This window comes from Uranotaenia lowii, chromosome 3 (assembly GCF_029784155.1).
Source record: "Uranotaenia lowii strain MFRU-FL chromosome 3, ASM2978415v1, whole genome shotgun sequence".
NCBI lineage: Eukaryota > Metazoa > Arthropoda > Insecta > Diptera > Culicidae > Uranotaenia > Uranotaenia lowii.
Genome location: NC_073693.1, coordinates 91,589,324 through 91,609,320, shown reverse-complemented (window position 1 = coordinate 91,609,320; position 19,997 = coordinate 91,589,324). Strand labels below are relative to the sequence as shown.

General features: G+C 37.5%; 1 protein-coding gene across 1 annotated transcript in view; it reads left to right on the top strand.

The window, feature by feature from the left end:
- The window catches only part of LOC129751796 (uncharacterized), a 342,108-nt gene that overhangs the window by 150,399 nt on the left and 171,712 nt on the right, over window positions 1-19,997 (top strand). The window lies entirely within an intron of this gene.

Genomic DNA, 19,997 nt, shown 5'->3' with positions numbered 1-19,997 from the left:
AGAATTTTTATTTTTAGTTCTTATTTGTCCATCTTTATTTCAATCGATGAAAAAAATCAATTGTGCCATTCGCCATGGATAAACTTTGAATCTATTTGATTATCACTAACATTTTCGATATTCAGTTATTAGAATCTTATTTAAACTTTAAGACCCGTGAATGCTGCATAACTTTGAACAGGACTTGAATTCAGATAATTAGATATAATAGAGAAAGTGGGGTAACGTAGACCACTCTACATATCTCAGCTATATTTTGTTGACTTATGTACGCATCATATGCTTCTTTTCTTTACCTAGTTAAAAAATATACTTACATAACTAAACAAGCACCCGCAAATTTCATTAGTGGGAAATCTAAATTTCATAACTAAAATATGCTCATATGCTTGTGGTTTTAGTTTTGTCATGATTTTTCACATGGAAAAAGAATTTTCCATGAATTATCAATAAGTCACTCAAACGCGACAAATTTGTGGGGAATCATAGGCCATATAATGTGGGGTATCTTGGGCCACCTATATTTATACACGTTCAGAACTTAAAATACGTTTTCCCTATTTGTAAAGTTTTCTTATGCCAAATGAAGAGTTATAAAAAATATTTTGTCCGGCCTATATAAATAATTTTACCAAAATGATCGCAAGCCAGGGTTTAGGAATTTTTCGATCGTACACAACTCTATTTTTAATTTCATCATCTGAAATTGCTTTAAAATAACAAATGAATCATGAGAATGAACTTGAATGAGAATGAGAAAACTTTACAGATGTATTTTAAATCTGTAAAGTTTTCTCATGCCAAATGGAGAGCTATGAAAAATATTCTATCAATTTTATTCTAGTCGATAGAGATGAACATAAATCCTATACAAGGAATTTAAAATTTAAGATATATGGTATATGATTTGACATCAAAACAAACTGATCGATTAGTGTAAGTAATTGTCCCGGAAACTTTACATAGAATTAAGTGTTTACTGGAGGTTCGAAGCAATATGAGGCCCTTGGAGCTAAAAGGGTATAAGTACATAGAAGCTAATTTCGAGAAACCCCGCTTTTAAGTTGTTATGTTTCGTCATTTTCCATATATTTTTCGAAAATTTGCACTTTGGTTTAGAACAAAATAGAAAGGGAAAGTGGGGTTACGTGGGCCAATCTGAATATTTCAGATGTGTGTTGAGATAAAAATCTCAATCCAACTGTCATCGCCGTCACTTCGCGTAGGCATATTTTTCTATATGTTGTTGACTTAAATACGCATTATATGCTTCTTTTATTTATCAAGCTTAAAAAGAATAAAAAAAAAACATACATAATTAAACAGGCACTCACTAATTGCATCGATTTGGAACCTAAAGTTCAAAACAAAAATATTCTCAAACGCTTATGATCTTAGTTTTTTCATGTTTTTTCAAGTGGAAAAGGAATTTTTGATGACACATCGATAAGTCACACAAACGCATTCAATTTCCAAATCATAGCTTGTGGGGAATCGTGGGCCACATTTTGTAGGGTATCTTTGGTCACCTATATTTTTATGTTTTTATACACATTCAGAACTTAAAATACGTTTTCCCTATCTGTAGAGTTTTCTTATGCCAAACGCAGATTTACGAAAAATATTTTGTCTAGCCTATATAAGGAATTTTGCCAAAACGATCGTAAGCCAGGTTTTAGGAATTTTTCGATCATACACAACTCTTTTTTTTAATTTCATCATCTGAAATTGCTTTAAAATAACGGAATGAATCACGAAATAACAGTTTTGAATCAACTCATAAACTTTGCATGTTATTTGGTCAATTTGGATTTAATGACCCACGATTCCCCATCATTTTTCAAAATCCAAACAATATTGATTTTTTTTAAACAGTCAGAACTTGGGGAAAATAACTTATTAAAAATTAAAAAAAAAGCCTAATGATACGTTAGAAATGTAGAAAACGATAGGGGAGAGTGGGGTACCATGAGCCACTTTTTTTTCTTTGCTTCATAACTTATGTATTATAAAAGTTAAATAGGAAAAAATAAATAGGAAGGTTTTCTTTATTTTTAAGGTATCTTTAGGCATTTTTTTTAATTTTCTAAATACATTAATTTCCCGAGTTGTGACTGTTTAAAAAAATTTTTTTTTTGTATTTTGAAAAACTGTGGGGAAACGTGGGCCATCAAATCTAAATTGACTAGATAACGTGCAAAGTTTATAAGGTGACCTAGAATTGAAATTTTATAATTAATTTAGTTATTTGAAAACGATTTCAGATGAGGGAATAAAAAGAGGGTTGTGTATGATCGAATAATTCCTGAAATTTGGCTCTCGAACGTTTTGGAAAATTTGGAAAATTCCATATATAAGATTTATGTCCATCTCTATCGGATTAGAAAAGATAGACAAAACATTTTTCATAACTTTTCATTTGACATAAGAATACTTTTCAAATATTAATAACGTTTTTTTAAGTTCTGAATGTGTATAAAAACACCAAAATATAAGTGGCCCAAGATACCCCACAAAATGTGGCGCACGATTCCCCACAAGCAAGGATTTGCAAATTGGTTTCGTTTGTGTGACTTATTGTGTTCCATCAAAAAATCCTTTTCCACGTGAAAGAGCATGACAAAACTAAGATCATATTTTTGTTATGTACTTTAGGTCGCCCACAGATGCAATTTTGCGAGTGCTTGTTTAATTATGTTAGTACATTTTTCTAGGCTAGTTAAATAAACGAAGCATATGATACGTACATAAGTCAACAACATATAGAAAAACATGATTACGTAAAGTGACGACTATGACAGTTGGATTGAGATTTTTATCTCAACACACAGCGTTTCCCCATGGCCCACGTTATCCCACTCTCCCCTACCATTTGTTTTTTCATTTTATCTTTCCAGTTTCCAAATATCTTTCCAGTTTCTGATTTTATCAGATGATAGTTTCAATGTGTTAATTTTAGAGTGCTTTCAGGAGTTCAAAAAATGTAAAAAAGTTGATTTCGTTCAAAGTTTTGGTTAATGAATATGTTTTAAAGATATTTTTTTTTTTCGGAATTCGGCAATCTTAAGAAGAAGGAATTCAGTGTGCAAATTTCACTTCCTTAACTCCCAGCTCATATGACCGGTGAATCTCACAGTTCGAAATACGGGAAGACTCCTAGCTGGTTCGTGAATGGGTTGGTGTTGTAAAGAAGCGCATCTCTCGCCACAGAGCAACGAAACGAGGGCGTCCAAGTGAGCACATATGCGGTTCAAGAACTCACAGCAGACGACGATGACGGCGGCGTGGCTCAGCTTGAACGGGTGTGAATTAAATTTGATACAATCATTTGCCTTTTTGGTTTCGCCATCCCTGTGCTGGCTTGGTCTATGCTAGAACGACAGACCATGGCTAAAAACGGAAAGGACACACCGGTTCTTCTTGGTAGATTGCATAGACTTCGAGTTGCACTCTGCCTAGAGTGGCTTTACGACGAGCTGGAGAACGCAGATCCTTACTGCTGGTGTTTGATATTAGCCTTGCAACCCTCGCCTCGGAAAGCTTCTTCTTGGTTTGGATCAATTGGCTTGGGGATGTTTGGAGAAAATGGAGGTATCTAGAGACAACGTTGCACAAATTGAGCAGAAACATTTCAGGGATCTACCATGTTACTCTGATGAAGATGAGGGAGTGCTTTAACTAGTGGAGTAGTTATTTGATACACTCAATTGGCGTAAGAGTTTAAATTGTGACTTGGTTATCTACGTTACGCTTAATAAGACTTAAAAATTCCAATAATGGTTCAAAATTCGTAGAAATTTACAATAAGTTATTTCAAATCATCAGGAAGTACAATTTAATTATCCTGGGCATCACTTCATTACGAATTCCGGTTCCTCAAAGGAATCCATTTGAGCAACGAAAAAAAAATCCATCATGAAATTGCACCACGGGCGTTAGTCAGCTAATACACCACACAGATTCCGGGAATCCAATAGTTGACTTTTTTAATCCCCAGCCAGTGAAAATTATATCCTCGACGCACACGTGTCCCCCATGAAAACATCGTTACCATTTTCAGCCATTGCTGGCCACTCCGGGGGAAGTCTCGGCATTGGCCTTAGGAAAAGCGACACGATTCGGATGAAGCAAATAGAAAGAGAGGAAAAAAAAAGCTAAAAGAAACACGTTCACCCCGGTGAAGTCCATTTTTATTCATCAGACTAATTTGCGACAGTAATACCGTTGTGTTGTGTACAGGGACGACGACAACGCACAGAAATATGGGATATGGGCACTGGGTACAAGGACTGAGGATGGGAAGTAGGAACATCAGGACACAGCAGAAAAAAAGTGGATCTCAACGGCGTGGCCGGCGGGAGACGACAATGACGAAGACGCCTCAGCGGGAGATAATTTATGTTTTCGTCAAAGTGGATATCCGATACATATCCAGTCCGAACCGAACTGAACCGTCGCCCACACCAATTCGCTTCACTGTTTACCGATATTGGATTTAACAGTTTGGGGCCTATTTTTAGAAAATGATGTTTGTAGTAGTTTTTCTTAATAAATAATTAATTTTAGGTGTATATTGTTAGAGAAAAATTAGTCCGAGTTACGTTACAAAGTTTCCAAAACAATAAATTGAGTACAAATCGGTTGTGAAACTTAACAGATATATCGATTAAAGCGAGAAGTGTCAAATTGACACTCCTATTCAGAAGTCATAATGGATTTTTTTCAAGGAGCCTCCCCATAAGAAGTATGTTTTTGTTTAATCCATTTTAAGCTACTCAGTTGAGAAAATAACATGTTGATAGTGTGTTTGTATCGAATGCATCGCCTAATACCTTGGTCTCTCAAATGATGCGACTGATAATGCCTAAGAACATCTGCCGAAAATCTAGACCAAAAATTGTGAAACGTTTGTATACGGAATACGTTATCAAGGTATAGTATACGATAACTTTCTTGGCAAATACTTACATAGTTTCCCGTCTCACGACATAACTTGTTGAACATAATTCCCATAATTCACTCGGTCCATAGCAACCGTGATGGTTTTCAACACTCGTCGCTCGAAAACTCCAAGTGTACGCAGGTCCTCCTCGAACAATATCCTTGTCTCGTGCCCGTGGAGATACACCGATCGAATAAGCGTCATGTCCAGGTTACACTTCGTACGAAGTCTAAGTCTTCTCGATCGTAGTTGCTTGTGAAGTCCATAGTTGGCACGTCTTTCGCTGATTATTCGCCGCCGGATCTCACGGCTGGTGTCATTGTCTACGAAGACAAATTCTTCCACTAAATCCAGCTCGTCGCCGTCGATAGTGGCCTTGTTATTACTAAATAAGCAGGTTCGGTCGGTCTCGAATCTGCAGGCCAGCATTTACTTCGTCTCGGACATATTAATTATTAACCCAATCCTTCATGCTCTGCGTGTCAGTCTACGGTAGATCCCCTTCAACGCTGCAGATGATCTGTCGACTATGCCAATGTCGTCGGCAAAGCAGATAAGTTGTCTGGATCTCTTGCATTTCGCCCACCGCTCTTCGAATAACACCTTCTAACGCCACGTTGAACATCATGCAGGATAGACCATCGCCTTGTCGAAGCTTCTTGCGCGATACGAATGAACTCGACAATTCATCCGACATCCGCACTGCGATGAGTCTGGTCAGCTTCCCGGGAAAACCGTTCTCGTCCATGATTTTCCATAGCTCGTCACGGTCGATCGTGTCGTATGCGGCTTTGAAGTTGATGAATAGATGGTGCGTGCGGAGACTTGGTGTACAGGGTATTTTGGAAAAGTAGCCGTGATTGACCGGGTCCGTCGTTGACCGATCTCCCATGAAGCCGGCCTGATGACTTACCACGAATCTGTTTGCTTGTGGCGTTAGTTGGTGGAGTAGGATTCGGGACAGCACTTTGAAGGCGGCATTGAGGAGAGTGATCGCTCTGTAGTTCTCACAGTCCAATTTGGCGCCCTTCTTGGAGATGGGGCATAGTTATTACCCCCTCCTTCCACTCCAACGGTAGATGTCCTGTGTCCAGATCCGGACCATCAACCGGTGTAGGCAATCATCCAACTTGTCTGGGCCCATTTTGATGAGTTCAGTTGAAATGCTATCCTTCCCAACCGACTTGTTGCTATTCAGGTATCGAATGGCTTTCTGAACTTCCTTTATCGTTGGAAGTGGATCCTCTATGTCCTTGGCTTCGTTGGCGATGTACCTTCCCCCACCGTCTTGTTCTCTTGCATTTGCGACGTCCAATATTCATCGAAATGCTGCTTCCACCTTTCGGTACATACAATACTGATTAAAATTACTCGCTAGGCGTCAGGAGCCACTGACCTCCAAGCGAATTTCCCCGTCCCGCGAATCAGGCTTACTCATAGGGAACGCCATTCCTCAAATACTATCCTATAGAGCACGAAGCGTATCGCCGAGCGAGATCCACTACGCCGGCAGCAAAGCCACCTTCTACTCGAAATTCTCCCTTCGGAATGATATTTCTGAGGTACCATCTGTTCTTTTTTTAATGTTATTTTCGTTGCACATGGTTTTGACGCAACTCGAATACTTCCGTAAACGAGAAATTCGATGATAAATAGTAATCGCCATTTGTGTTCGATTTTATAATGAACAGCGCATTGATCAAGACGAATCAAGCGCTTGCATAAGTTATTCTATTGCATTACCTCGTCGAGGTTAATGACCTTTAGATTTATCAACTTTTTAATTGAGTGCACCTTTACTTGGTTCCTCAAAGCTTCCTCTCTTTTTTTTTTAAATTCTAGGACATTTTCGTCCAAACATGCAATACATTCGGCCTTTTTCGATCTTCAGTTTGAGCGTCGTTCCTCTCTCGAATTCGACTCGGCGGCTTTCGCCAGACCCTTGATTCTCCTGAACTCTTGAGAATATTAATCTGCCGCATTGGTATTACTTGATACTCTGCTGAATTCAGTTGAACGTACTATTCGGTGTACATAGTCAGCTTTTTTGGGGTTTCAACGATTACTTTATTGTTCAGCTCGAAGTATAAGTCTTCTGATCATTGTTCTTCTCTCACTCTTAGGACACTTACTTTTCTCGTACAATAGCTTGAATCTTCAATCTTCCGAGGCAATTTCGCCCGTACTATGACGAATTGACTCATGGTTTGAGTGTTCTTCACATGTGATGCAGGGTAGAGGAATTCTCTTCCGCCTCTGTCTCCATATATTGTCCATTTGAGTGGTGGGGATCTGAGAAAATCACCTACTATTCCTAGGGTTTGGGCTTATATATTTTGTCTTTTTCGCCTTAAATAAATGGCACCCTGGCTATCCCTTTCGGAATAGCTCTCTGTATATTTATGAGATTTGCAGACTATATTAAGGATGGTACAGAAAATGTTGAAACATGTTATACATACGTTAAGCTTTCGAAGTTATTGGTAGCCGCCATAGCAGCCATTCACGAATAGCGATGGCCAATAGAACCCGCAGCTCGAAGCGCTAGCAGTAAGTCGCATTAATGACGGCAACTCGAAAGCGCCCCCGCTGGCTGAAATCAAAGCCATCAAATCCGACAAAGCGCCTGGGATCAACAACATGCATGTTGAAACGTAGAAAGCCGACCCTGCCTTGTCAGCACAAATGTTGCACCGTCTTTCTGTGACATCTAGGATACTGCAAAATGCCCGGCCTGGATGCAGAGTATCCTCGTAAAGATCCCGAAGAAAGGAGACCTGACAGAGTGCGGTAACTGGCGGGGCATAACGTTGATGTGCAATCTTCAAAGTACTCTGCAAAGTGATCCTGAACAGGATCCAGGAGAAAATTGACGCTATCCTCCGAAGACAACAAGCTGAATTCCGATCAGAACAATCATGTGTGGACCCCATCATAACGCTACGAATAATACTGAGCGAATCAGCGAATTTCAGGACTCTCTTCTGCTGATGTTTGTTGATTTCGAAGAAGCATTCGACTGACTGAACCACGAAAACATCTGGGCTGCTCTTAGACGACGAGGAGTCCCAGAGAAACTAGTCCATCTCATCGAAGCACAATAAGAGGCATTGTCGTGCAAGGTCTTGCACGATGGTCTTGTCCGATCCAATTCCGGTAACTGCAGGAGTGAGACAGGGATGTATCTTATCACCGATACTCTTTCTCATCGTAATGGATGAGACCTCAACTGGGTCGATTGACTGTAGACCAAACCGAGGATTGCCGTGGAATCCTTCGACAATGGAGCGGCTAAAGGACCTTGACCTGGCAGACCATATTATTTTGCTCGCCAAACAAGACATGCAGAGCAAACTCGACAATCACCGAAAGCTCCCATGCAGCAGGTCTCAAAATTAATGTCGGAAAGACCAAGTCGATGGAAATCAACACTTGCTAGCAACTTGGTAGCAAGATAACGCCTGATGGTGATACCAAGAAAGACGTCGAAACCCGGATCAGAAAAGCCCGATTTGCATTTGCGAGTCTCCGCAACATCTATCGCTCACGTCAGATATCTCTACGAACGAAAATTCGAATCTTCAACTCAAACGTCAAATCCGTATTGCTGTAAGTTTGCGAAACTTGGTGCACATATGGGGTACCGACGCGAAAACTGCAATTATTTGTAAACAGCTGCCTGCGGAATATCATGCACGCTTGGTGGCCTGGGAACTGGATCTTAAATGAGAAACTGCATCGCAGGTGTCATCAAAGGGCGCTAGAAATCGAGATTCGGGATCGTAAGTGGAGATGCATTGGGCACACGCTGCGAAGAGATAAAAACGAAATTTGCAGAGAGGCGCTTGAATGGAATCCAGCGGAACATCGATGGAGAGGCAAACCCAGAAACTCGTGGCGTACGAACCGTAAGGAACCGTAGGAACCGTACGAACCGTAAGAAACCGTTAGAACCTGACGAATCGTACGAACCGAAAGAACCGTACGAACCGTACGAACCGAAAGAACCGTATGAATCGTAAGGAACCGTAGGATCCGTACGAACCGTAGGAACCGTAAGGAACTTTACGAACCGTACGTACCGTAGGAAGAACCGTATAAAACGAAAGGAACCGTAGAAACCGTACGAACTGTACGGAACGAAAAGAACCGTAGGAACCGTACGAACCGTAAAGAACCGTAAGAATCGTAAGGAACCGTACGAAACGTAAGGAACCGTAGGAATCGTAGGAACCATACGAAACGAAAGGAACCGTACGAACCGTTCGAACCGTAGGAACTGTACAAACCGTAAGGAACCGTACGAACCGTAGGAAACGTACGAACCGGAAGGAACCGTAGAAACTGTACGATTTTTAATGTACCGCAGAAGCCGTAGGAACCGTAGGAACTGTGGGAATTGTAGAAACAGATGGAAATACAGAAACCGTACGAATCGCTAGGAACCGTACGAACCTTACGAACCAAAGGAACTGTAGGAACCGTACGAACCGTACGAACCGTACGCACCGTACGAACCGTACGAACCGTAAGGAATCGTAGGAGCCGTACGAACCATACGAACCGAATGGAATCGTACGAACCCTAAGGAACCATATGAACCTTACGAACTGTACGAAACGCACGAACCGTACAAACCGTAAGGAACCGTAGGAACCGTACAAACCGTAAGGAACGGTAGGAACCGTACTAACTTTACGAACCGTAGGAACCGTACGAACCGTAAAGAACCGTAGGAGCTGTACGAACCGCACGAACCGAATGGAACCGTACGAACCGTTAGCAACCAAATGAACCGTACGAACCGTAGGAACCGTACGAACCGTAGGAACCGTAAGGAACCGTACGAACCATACGATTTTAATGTACCGTAGAAGCCGTAGGAACCGTGGGAAATGTAGAAACCGTACGAATCGTTAGGAACCGTAGGTACCGTAGAAACCGTTGGAACTGTTGGAACCGTAAGTAACCGGAAGGAACCGTAGAAACCTTAGGAACCGTACGATTCGTAATGATTCGAAAGAACTGTAAGGAACCGTAGGAACCGTGCGAACCCAAAGGAACCGTAGGAACCGTAGCAACCATAGGAACCGTAGGAATAGCAAGTAATAGTAGGAACCATTGAAACCGTACGATTCTTAAGGAACCGATGGAACCGTATGAACCGTACGAACCGTATGAACCGTAGGAACCTTACGAACCGTAAGGAACCGTACGAACCATACGAACCGTACGAACCGTATGAACCGAAAGAACCGTAAGAACCGTAAAGAACTGTTGGAACCGTACGAACCGTAAGGAACCGAAGGAACCGTACCAACCGTTAGGAACCGTACGAACCGTAAGAAACCGTACGAACCGTAAGGCACCGTTGGAACCGTACGAATCGAAAGAACCGCTACGACACAGTTCGTTTTTGCTTCCAGTTGTGCCATCCGTTCATCCAAACCATTCCGCTTCAGCTGATTGCAGGTGAACTAATAAAAGCCGATTCGTTGCTTTGAATCAAAATTTTATCCTAAGCACAAGACCTTTTCACTTAAAAATTCCAGAAATTCCATCTAGCAATGTTTTGCTGACCATAACTGACCGTCATGTGATCCAAATTTAATCACGCTTGATCTGTGAGCCTGGTTTACAATTGACTTTTCCCATTTCTCCTACCATGCGAGCATTTACTCTACGTACTCTTTTTGGATCGTGACAATCCTTGTTCTCCACTGGAAAGAAGTCGATGAGAATCATGCCCGCGATAACAATAGCTGCTTCTTTTAAAATGGTTCTACAGCACAAGCGATTTGCATGACTATCAGCCGTAGTGCGCTCTGCGATTTTGATCTATTGCGCTCTACCTCTACGGCGAAGCTTCTGTATCGAAGATTTAACATCGCAAAGAAGCGTCTGTCGTTACTCTTTGGCCTATCGCAACTCGAAGCTATCCACAAATTTTATGTTGGTATTCTAGAACTTTGGTTTTAGCGATGGCTATCTAGAGTTTTGCTACTTTCACCATATCTTTTCTAAAGACGCCCTCAATAGGTCTTCAGCATAACACCTCTTTTGAAATGAGTAATTTAACGCAGGTTTCAGTTGTGGGATAGAGTTATCTTTATTCATGTTTTGTCAGTCTAGTCATTACATAACTCTGGCGTGAGCTTTCATAACGTCGTATGAAACATCTTAAGAATTCACAGAAAACTGCTGCAAAAGTTATCAAATAACTTTGAAATTTGGATTTCACGTATAGAATGTGTTATCCAGACTACAAATATGTTAAATGGAAAAAAAAGTTGCGACTAGTTTATGTTAGTTTTTATTTTTTTTGTAATAAAACTGTTACGACGCAACGGAAGCTTGCACGAGAACTTCACAATTCATTAGCAATTGCTATCGTCGCATTCACCACTTATCATATTCCATATCCGGGAAAATACTCATTTCTAAATGAGTAAATGAGAAACTACTCATTTCTGTGCTATCCACTCAGAAAATCTGGCAACACTGCTGAGTTACCACGAACTTTGAGTCGATCAGGTATACCGTGTGATGATGTAAACATTTGTATTGTCATCATCGGCACCATCCTATTGTTCTCTGCAATCATCAATTACGAATTGGATATAACAAGAAGAACTAAAACAAACAATGTTTTGGTCCTGCTCGTGGCTGCAAAAATCTTCTGCTGCTGTTTCCGGATGCCGGAGGAATCGATAGGAAACCGTGAGTTTCAACAACCTCATTATGCTCGACGTTTTAAAAGTTAGAGTTAAGTTCCCTGAAGAACACCTGCTGTTTGGTTGCATAGGGCAGGATTTGATTTGAGAAAAAAAACTTTGTATTGTTCCGAACACTGTTTTTCGAGATAGCTTCCATCCAAGGGATTTAAAATGACTTCTTAGATCCTCGGATATCCTTAAAGTTAAGGATTTTTAAGACGCCCCTAACCATCTGCTGCTGGCTTAAACACGCATAGTTTTTCTGTTTTACAGAAAAATGTTGCGTAGATTTTCTGCGGTTCATTACTGCCACTGATTCGAAAAACCTAGGAAAAGGGTTTGATTCTAGAACTTTCATTGAGATATCTCAACTCAAAATGTTGGTTAAGTAAATGAAATAACTACAAATCTAATTTCTAATCAAGAAACAATGACTTTGCCTACATGGGTTGACAGCAAATGGACTGTGTTCAACCATTTGCGTCCAACTGTAGTCCCCAGCATCCGGCGCGTCCCAAAACCGAAAGCCAAAGAACTTCCCAGGAGGTAGACGATTGGATCCTTGTCCGGTTCCTTTCGTATATGACACTAGCGCTAGTAGCTAGCAGCTACCCCCAACTACACTTCCAAATACATACAATTGGGTCGCCGCCGCCCGTGAGCTTCGAGTGAGTTTCGGAGGCCTGGGATGAAATCCTTCAAATCCAGAGGACTGTTTTTTTCTCCTCACTTCTGCTGCTTCCCCTGCAACTCATCCACTAACTGCGAGACGGCGGGATACTTATTTCTTTCGTTGGACCGGAGCAATTCTTGTTTTTTTTTTCTCTAGCCTTAAGTTTGTCTTCCCGGGAATGTTCCACTTTCAGTCGGGCGTGTATATTGCAGCAGCGTCGATGAGCGATTGTTTAGGGATCAGGCTGATAACGGAAAATGGTTTTTTCGGGCGCCAAAGACAGGGTGGAGCGAGGGTGGAAGTATTTTACTTACGGCTTAAAATTGTTTCCCACTGCGTGAACGTGTCCGGTCCGTTTCCGAGAGGATTGTATCTCCATATTCCTTTTCTTTCTGGCTTGCTTTCTTTGCTAGAGGATTTTTGTCTTTGTGTCCCGGGCTCGAAGTTTCCCCCGGAAGAGTCAGAAGTTTTCGGGCGGTGAAGATGCTTCAATTGAATTCGTGTTTTTGGCCGTAGAGAATGTTATTCAAATTTGACGAACTAAAAATTTATTTTCTTCGATTTGATCTCGGTCTGAATATGAGTTTGAAATCTGAAACTGAAACTGAAACTAAAATCTGAACTTAGAATTCTGAAATTTAAAATATGAAACTCAAATCTGAATCTTAAATCATAATCCAACATTTAAAATCAGAAATCAGAATTCTGAAAGCAAAAATCTGAAATTCTAATCTGATGCCCTTGGAGCCAAAGGGTATAAGTACATTAAAATAATTTTGAGAAAACACACTTTTAAGTTGTTTTGTTTGGCAATGTTTCACATTTTTTTTTGGAAATTTGTAATTTTCTTCCGAACGTGAAAGTATGCGAATCAAATTGTGAAAATTTGAAAAAATAACCAAATACAGTTTGGCTTATGAATAATCGTTTGGTATTTTTAACTCAAAACTTCAACTTTGGCTCTGAGGGTTTCATCTGAAACTTTTTCGCGAACCTGTAATTTGTAATCTGAATACGAAATCTGAATCAGAAGTCTTGAAAGATATTGAAGTAATCTTAAATCTGAAATCTATATGTGAATTCTGGTAGATGAAATGTCCTAAGGTTGCCAGATTTTTTTCAGCATGTACCTGGGCCGGACAAATCCTGGCTATTAAGTCCAAAAACCTGGAAAAATCCTAAAATCCGGGAAATATTCGGGCGAATTTGGTCAAAACCCAGGGATTACTCAACACATATCAAGGAAAAAAACCTTAAAAAAAATAAATTTATCAGCAGTTCCTAAATCATATTTTAGATTTTCAAAAATCTTTTCATGATTATTTTCATAAAATTTGCTAAAATAATTTAGGTTTGGACACATAAATCAAAATTCTTAAAACACAATTTGTTTTTTGTTATTTGTGTTGGCAAATAAAATGGATAAATCCGAGAAAAATTCAGGCTCTTTTCAATGAAATCCGGGCAACCGGGCGGGATCGGGCTTTTGTCAAATTTTGAATTAAATATTCGGGCAAACCCAGATAAAAGCGGGCAATCTGGCAAACCTTTATCTAAGCTAAATCTGAATACCGGAAACTATAATTTTAATTTTAATTTCATGTCTTACATTTCTAATTAGATATCTTAAATTTGAATCTCAGGTTGAAATTTCTATCTTTTTTCTGATTAACTGGATTCAAAGCAGAGAAGGATTTTCAAATCTTTATCTTTTAATTCCTCCTGATCAAGATCAGTTCTTTTGTTGAATTTTGGACAACTCATACAAGGTTTTCTCGTTGAAATTTTTCATCACTTTATCATACATTCTCCAAATTCTTATTTTCCAATAATTACAAACCTAAATGCAGACATCAAAAGCTTCAGAATTATTTTTTTTGGTAAATTTATGGATTATTTTTGAGCTTTTTTTTCGAGCCCCTATTTTTTACACTGGAATATAAGACTACGCTTGCAAGATTGCCCGGTTTTATCCGGACTTGCCTGGATATTTAACACAAAATTTAGTAAAAGTCCGGTCCGGCTCGGATACCCGGATTTAGTTTAAAATAGCCCGGATTTCAGATAGTTTTAATCGCTTTTTTATTTAATTAAATCTAACAAAGAAGTTTTAATTAAGTAGATTTTTTTCGGTCCAAGAACCACCCGCAAGTGTGCTACACTCACAAGCATAACTCAAGTATTATAAATTTAAGAATGAAACTATAACAAAACTAAAAATAAAACATTTGGTCACTCAATGAGCCATTTTTCGTACAATTTGGTAAGGTGGTTTCTGATAGATAGATATAGATAAAGCTTTTTATGTTATTTTGTTTGTTCCCTTGGATTCGTTCTAAAAATTTATGAAAGCCTGTCTGTTCGATAAGAAGGACTACGTATAAAAAGACGTTGAAGTTTTCGTCATGATTTCTTACCGGTTAAAATGTTTAAGAAAACAATTGTTAGAAATTTTAGAGCTTTACAAAGACATTTTTTATTTACCTTGATTTTATATTTAAAAAACGGGTATAATAAATATAGAGAAATCGTCATTTTTAATCAGAATAAAATCCGAGGAAAACCGTAAAAATTCAATTCCAAAACGAGAAAATCGCTAGAACCCCGGAAAATAAGAAACTTACTTTTAAATCATAAAACGAAATCTGGTGACTTTTTTTAAGATTGCCATTTAAAACGTTCTTTATATTTCCAAATTTCCATACCAAAATCCGGGCAATATCTGGGATATTTTGACAAAAATCCTGGAACTTTTCAATTTTAAATGAATAAAAAAAAATTATTTTTTCATCGGAAAACATAACCAAATTCTGAATCGCATTTCATTCTCCCAAAAAATCGTTTATGTTTATTTTATTAAGTCTAGCTTTGAAAATTTTATTTTTAGGCGTCAAAGTTTGAAATTATAATGATGCAACTTGAATTTTTCGTTTGATTTTCCAAATAAATATGCATGAATCCGGTCAAAATCAGGTGATTTTTCAACAAAATTCAGGCAACCGGGCCAGGAACCTTTCTCATTTTTTTTACTAAATATCTGGGCAAGTCCGGGAAAAACCGGGTAATCTGGCCAACTTAATATTTCTTATTTGATTTTTACTTACTATTATTTTTTTTAAAGAAAGCCTTCAGTTCCGAAAAAAAATTCAAAAAATAAATCCAATTTTCAAAAGTATTAGTATAAGCAAAAGATTAAAACTTTGCGGTTCAAATCAGATCCATGCCAACTTAAAAAAATTTCGTTTGAGATTTTGTTCTTGAAAAAGTTGCAATAACCATAATTTTGAACAATACGCCAAAACATATGGAATTTCCTGCATTTTCTTTAAAAGAAGATACATATTTCTCGCGTGAGCTTCATTACGTCGTATGAAACATTTTGAGAATTATCAGAAGTTATCAAAACAACTTTCAAATTTGTATTTCACATAAAGAATATGTTTTCCAGGCTACAAATATTCTAAATGAAATATGTTTTTACGTTTTTGTTTAACATTTTGTTTCATACTACGTTATGAAAGCTCACGTGAGATTTCTTGAGCATCAATTAATTTTCATCAAAAATCAACTCCTGTGGATGGTTTTTTTTAATAAGTTTTTCATAAGACAAAACTAGCAAAATGAACTCAAATTCTACTTAATTTTTTTTCATTTTTAGCTGTATTGTGCTAACGAACTGAATTTGGTTAAATTTTAAAATCGAAATAACAATCAGAATTATAAGCCTACGATCTCTTGCAATTCAAATTCCTTCCCGAAATAGTCATCTTTATAAAAAACGGTTTCTGAATTAAAAAATATGAGCCATGAATTGAAATCAGTTTCAGATCCCTCAATCATGAAACTATAATTATAACGCGGATCTTTTGGGTTTCAATGATTATTTTTTATTTCTTTAATGTTTTTCTAGTCTGATGTGCAAATCAAAATAAAAAGAAAAATTTCAAATGATTAATCTCTTTCGCTATTTTAAAGCTTTGCTATTGAATTTGAATTTCATGAACTTCGAATCTGATTTTTGATTTTAAATTCGTTTCTTTTGGAACTTCGAATCTGAATATGAAACCAAACTCAGAATGATTTCATTTTTTTTTATTTAGATTCGGAAAAATATTATCTTAATGTTAAAAAGGCGTATGAGTTTCGAAAATCATGAATCAAATTTTGAAGGAAATGTAAAACCAAATTTAAACGACGATTTCAAACCCAGCTTATTATTTCAATTTTTAATGATGATTCGAACCGCAAATCAAAAATCCTAAACTGGATACATAATCCTAAATATGAAAATACAAATACGATTCGAATTTCGATTTTGATTATAAGGAATCAGAAAATCTGAAATGAGTTAATTCTTTATTTTTTAGCATTCAGAAATGAATTCCCATCATTGAGTGTGAAAATTTTTAAAAACTATAGCTGAATTCTGAACCTGGGGTTGGTTTTCGGGGCTTTGACATCAGTTCGAAGTCAACATTGTTACTACCGAATAACCTTACTCCATAATTAAAATTTAGAAATTTGGCAAAATCAGGACATTTTTTTACATTGCTTCATGGACATGGAATCAGGCTTTGGAATTGGTTTCATACAGTACTTTTGCTAAATCCCTGAACAAAATTAAAAAACACTAGTAGGTGTATGCCTTGTACAAAGCGGTTTATTAACAAAAGCCAGAGAAGGTAATGCCGATGAGAAGATTATTGGTTTTTTGTTGGTAATATCTTCTAGTGTAAAGTTTTGAAAATTCACCAACAATACTGGTCAAATTTAAGTACGCATTTGCTGGCTTGTTTGTTGATTTATATAACCTTTGCAAGAATATTTCATTAAATTCAGGATTGCTAGCGAACTTGGAAAACCGGGAATACCAGGAAAAACTTTGGAATTTCATCTCGTCACCGGGAAACCGGAAAAAACTGGGAATTCCGGCACCTCACCGGGAAAATTGGCATGCTTGAGATTTTTTCACGAAATTTGCAAAAATATTTTTGCTAAACTTTAGGATAGTTTTTGACAGTCTTGATATAGATTTATCTCATAAACGCTTATTTTAGTTCATTAATAAACAAACGAAGTTTGAATCGCTTTTTAACAAATTGCGCGGCAATATGAGATATCTAATTTTTTTCGCTCTCCGCAAGTGTGGTATACTTGCAAGCATAGCTCCAATGTTATAAATTTTATAATGAAACTATTAATATCGAACCTGTATAAGTGATAGTCCAAATGACTGAACATTTTTTCTCGTTTATATGTCTTATGTAAAAAATGCATCGAAAACTAGCTCCTGTCGAAATCTAAGGTCTTTACCCTAATACAGAATAATATCTTACATTTAAACGATTAAAGTTCAGCCCTATCTCATACACGATTTTATATATTTTCACGAATCTTTAGTTCAAATGACTAAAGTTATCCATTGATTTGTATTGAGAATTTTTTTTAAACATGTATTTGGATTTTCTAAAAAAAAAATTAACTGCATTCAGAATATTTTCCTGCCATTTCATGATTTTAAGTTTTTTTAGGACAAATACCCATTCAAGATGACGAGCTGATTTGATATTATGTTTCGATGTATTTTTTTTTAACATATTTCTAAACAAACTATACATTTTTTCTGGAACTCTATAAAAATTCTAGTAAATTTCACAATGGCTGAAAAGTGCTACATTATAGTTTCAAGATCAATCGACCTCGATATTTTTTTTTGCAAAACGTATGGAATTGTGGAGCAAAATAACGAATAGATGTCAATTTTGTTAGATTCTTTTTAAAAAAATCATGAAAACCTGTCAATTTGATACGGTTAACCAGTTTTGGGATACAATTGTTAGAAATTTGATGCCCTCTACAATAATTTTTTTTTGCACCTTGATTTTGTAGAAAAAACGAGTTAAATAAATTGGAAAATCATCATTTATATCCGGAAAAAAATCGGGGAAAACCGAGATAAACCTTGGAATTTCGAAACGAAAAATCGCTAGCAACCCTGTAAATTATGGAAAGCCAAGGAAGCAAGGACTACTATATTTGGACACTTTTCGATGGATTCGGATTTTTTTTTTAATATTTTGAAATAGTTATAACTTTTTTCATGAATTACTTGGCTTCTTTTTATGTTAGCATGAACCTTAAGAATAGGCAAAATAATTAATTAAAGGTAACCTTTATTTCAAGCTTATTTTCTAGATTAATTTATTTGCAAAAATTTCTTCTGCTTTACTAATTTCCATACATAATTGAAACGCTTTGCGCTAATTGAAAAATCTACCAAATCATCTCAAATTTTACACTGATGCTTGGGGGCTGAAAAGGCGTCGAAAAATCAGAATTGGGTACAAAATGCGCAGAACAGGCAAGATGCGCCACCATCAGTATTTTACTAAACAAACATATTTTATCATTTCTGATAATGCCAGTCTGTTCTATTCACAATTTTATGCGTTCATAAACACATGTGGACCTTCTAATTTTCTAATTCAAGTAAATTTGACGAAAAACGAAAAAGAAAAAAAAAATTTAGGAGTTTTTTTTGCAGTTTTTCATCTATTCTCGTAAGAAATAACGACATCTAAAGGCAAAACTATCACCTATCCTCTGTTCTAAAGATAAACATTTGTATTTACATTGATCACACAACGAAGAATTTCCTAAATCAATTATTCCCTTATTTGAACGGTTTTGAATAAAAATGTCTAGGCAAAGCGAAGCGTACCATGTCCTATTGTCTATAAGCATGTATCATTAGACTGGGTTCATTTAGGATCATTTTTGAATTTCTCAAACTCTGGGGTCTAATAAACTTCTTTGGTTCCAAATTCATCAATGATTTTTTGGACAATTTTAGAGTAACGTTTACATGAGTAATTTTGAACTTTTCGGCTTGCACGGGAAAATTGAATATTTTGTAATGAAAAATCGACATCATTTTGGTTTCTTCTGTGGAACAGAGCCCGTTAATGATTTGTGTGCCAATTTATAAATTCTCTAAAGGAAATTTACCGCTGAATAACTTTGTCCAAGGCTGTAACTTTGTATCTTTAGACAATAAATTTATTAACGGTTTAACAGAGGTATGCAGGGGTGTTATACTCCTCAAAACAGCACAATGTGTTCTAAAAGCACAATGTGAGCTCAAGCTTTCTAGAAATGCGCGCACGGCGATAGAATATCTACTGCTCGCTCTCTTACTGCGCGCCGATATTCGAATTTTCTGAGAGGTTTCTCACAATGATGAAAAACACAATGAGCTGATCCACTCTGCTCAATGTGAACTCTGGCTTTAAAAATTTGCCTACACTCTTCTTCGTTATGTTTTTCCTTCTCAACAAAAGAAAATAAAAACGTTCATCGTTCATCCAGTCCGGCACGAAGACACACCGGCTGCTTGCAAGGAAGAAAATAACTCATAAACAAGCAACAGCAACAACACAAACGAAATTCGGTCGGGCTCGGCCTGCCGGCTGCCGAGCAGCAATGCCACGAAAATCTGTACCATCAGTGTATTTAATTCTGTTAAATTGGGACACGTATGGACGAAGATCAAACTCATTTATGATACAGATTTTTTTTGTGGCAACGGTGTTCGGCAGCCGGCAGGCCGAGCCCGCCCAAATTTCAGCTGTGTTGTTGCTGTTGCTTGTTTATTGGGAAAGAATTC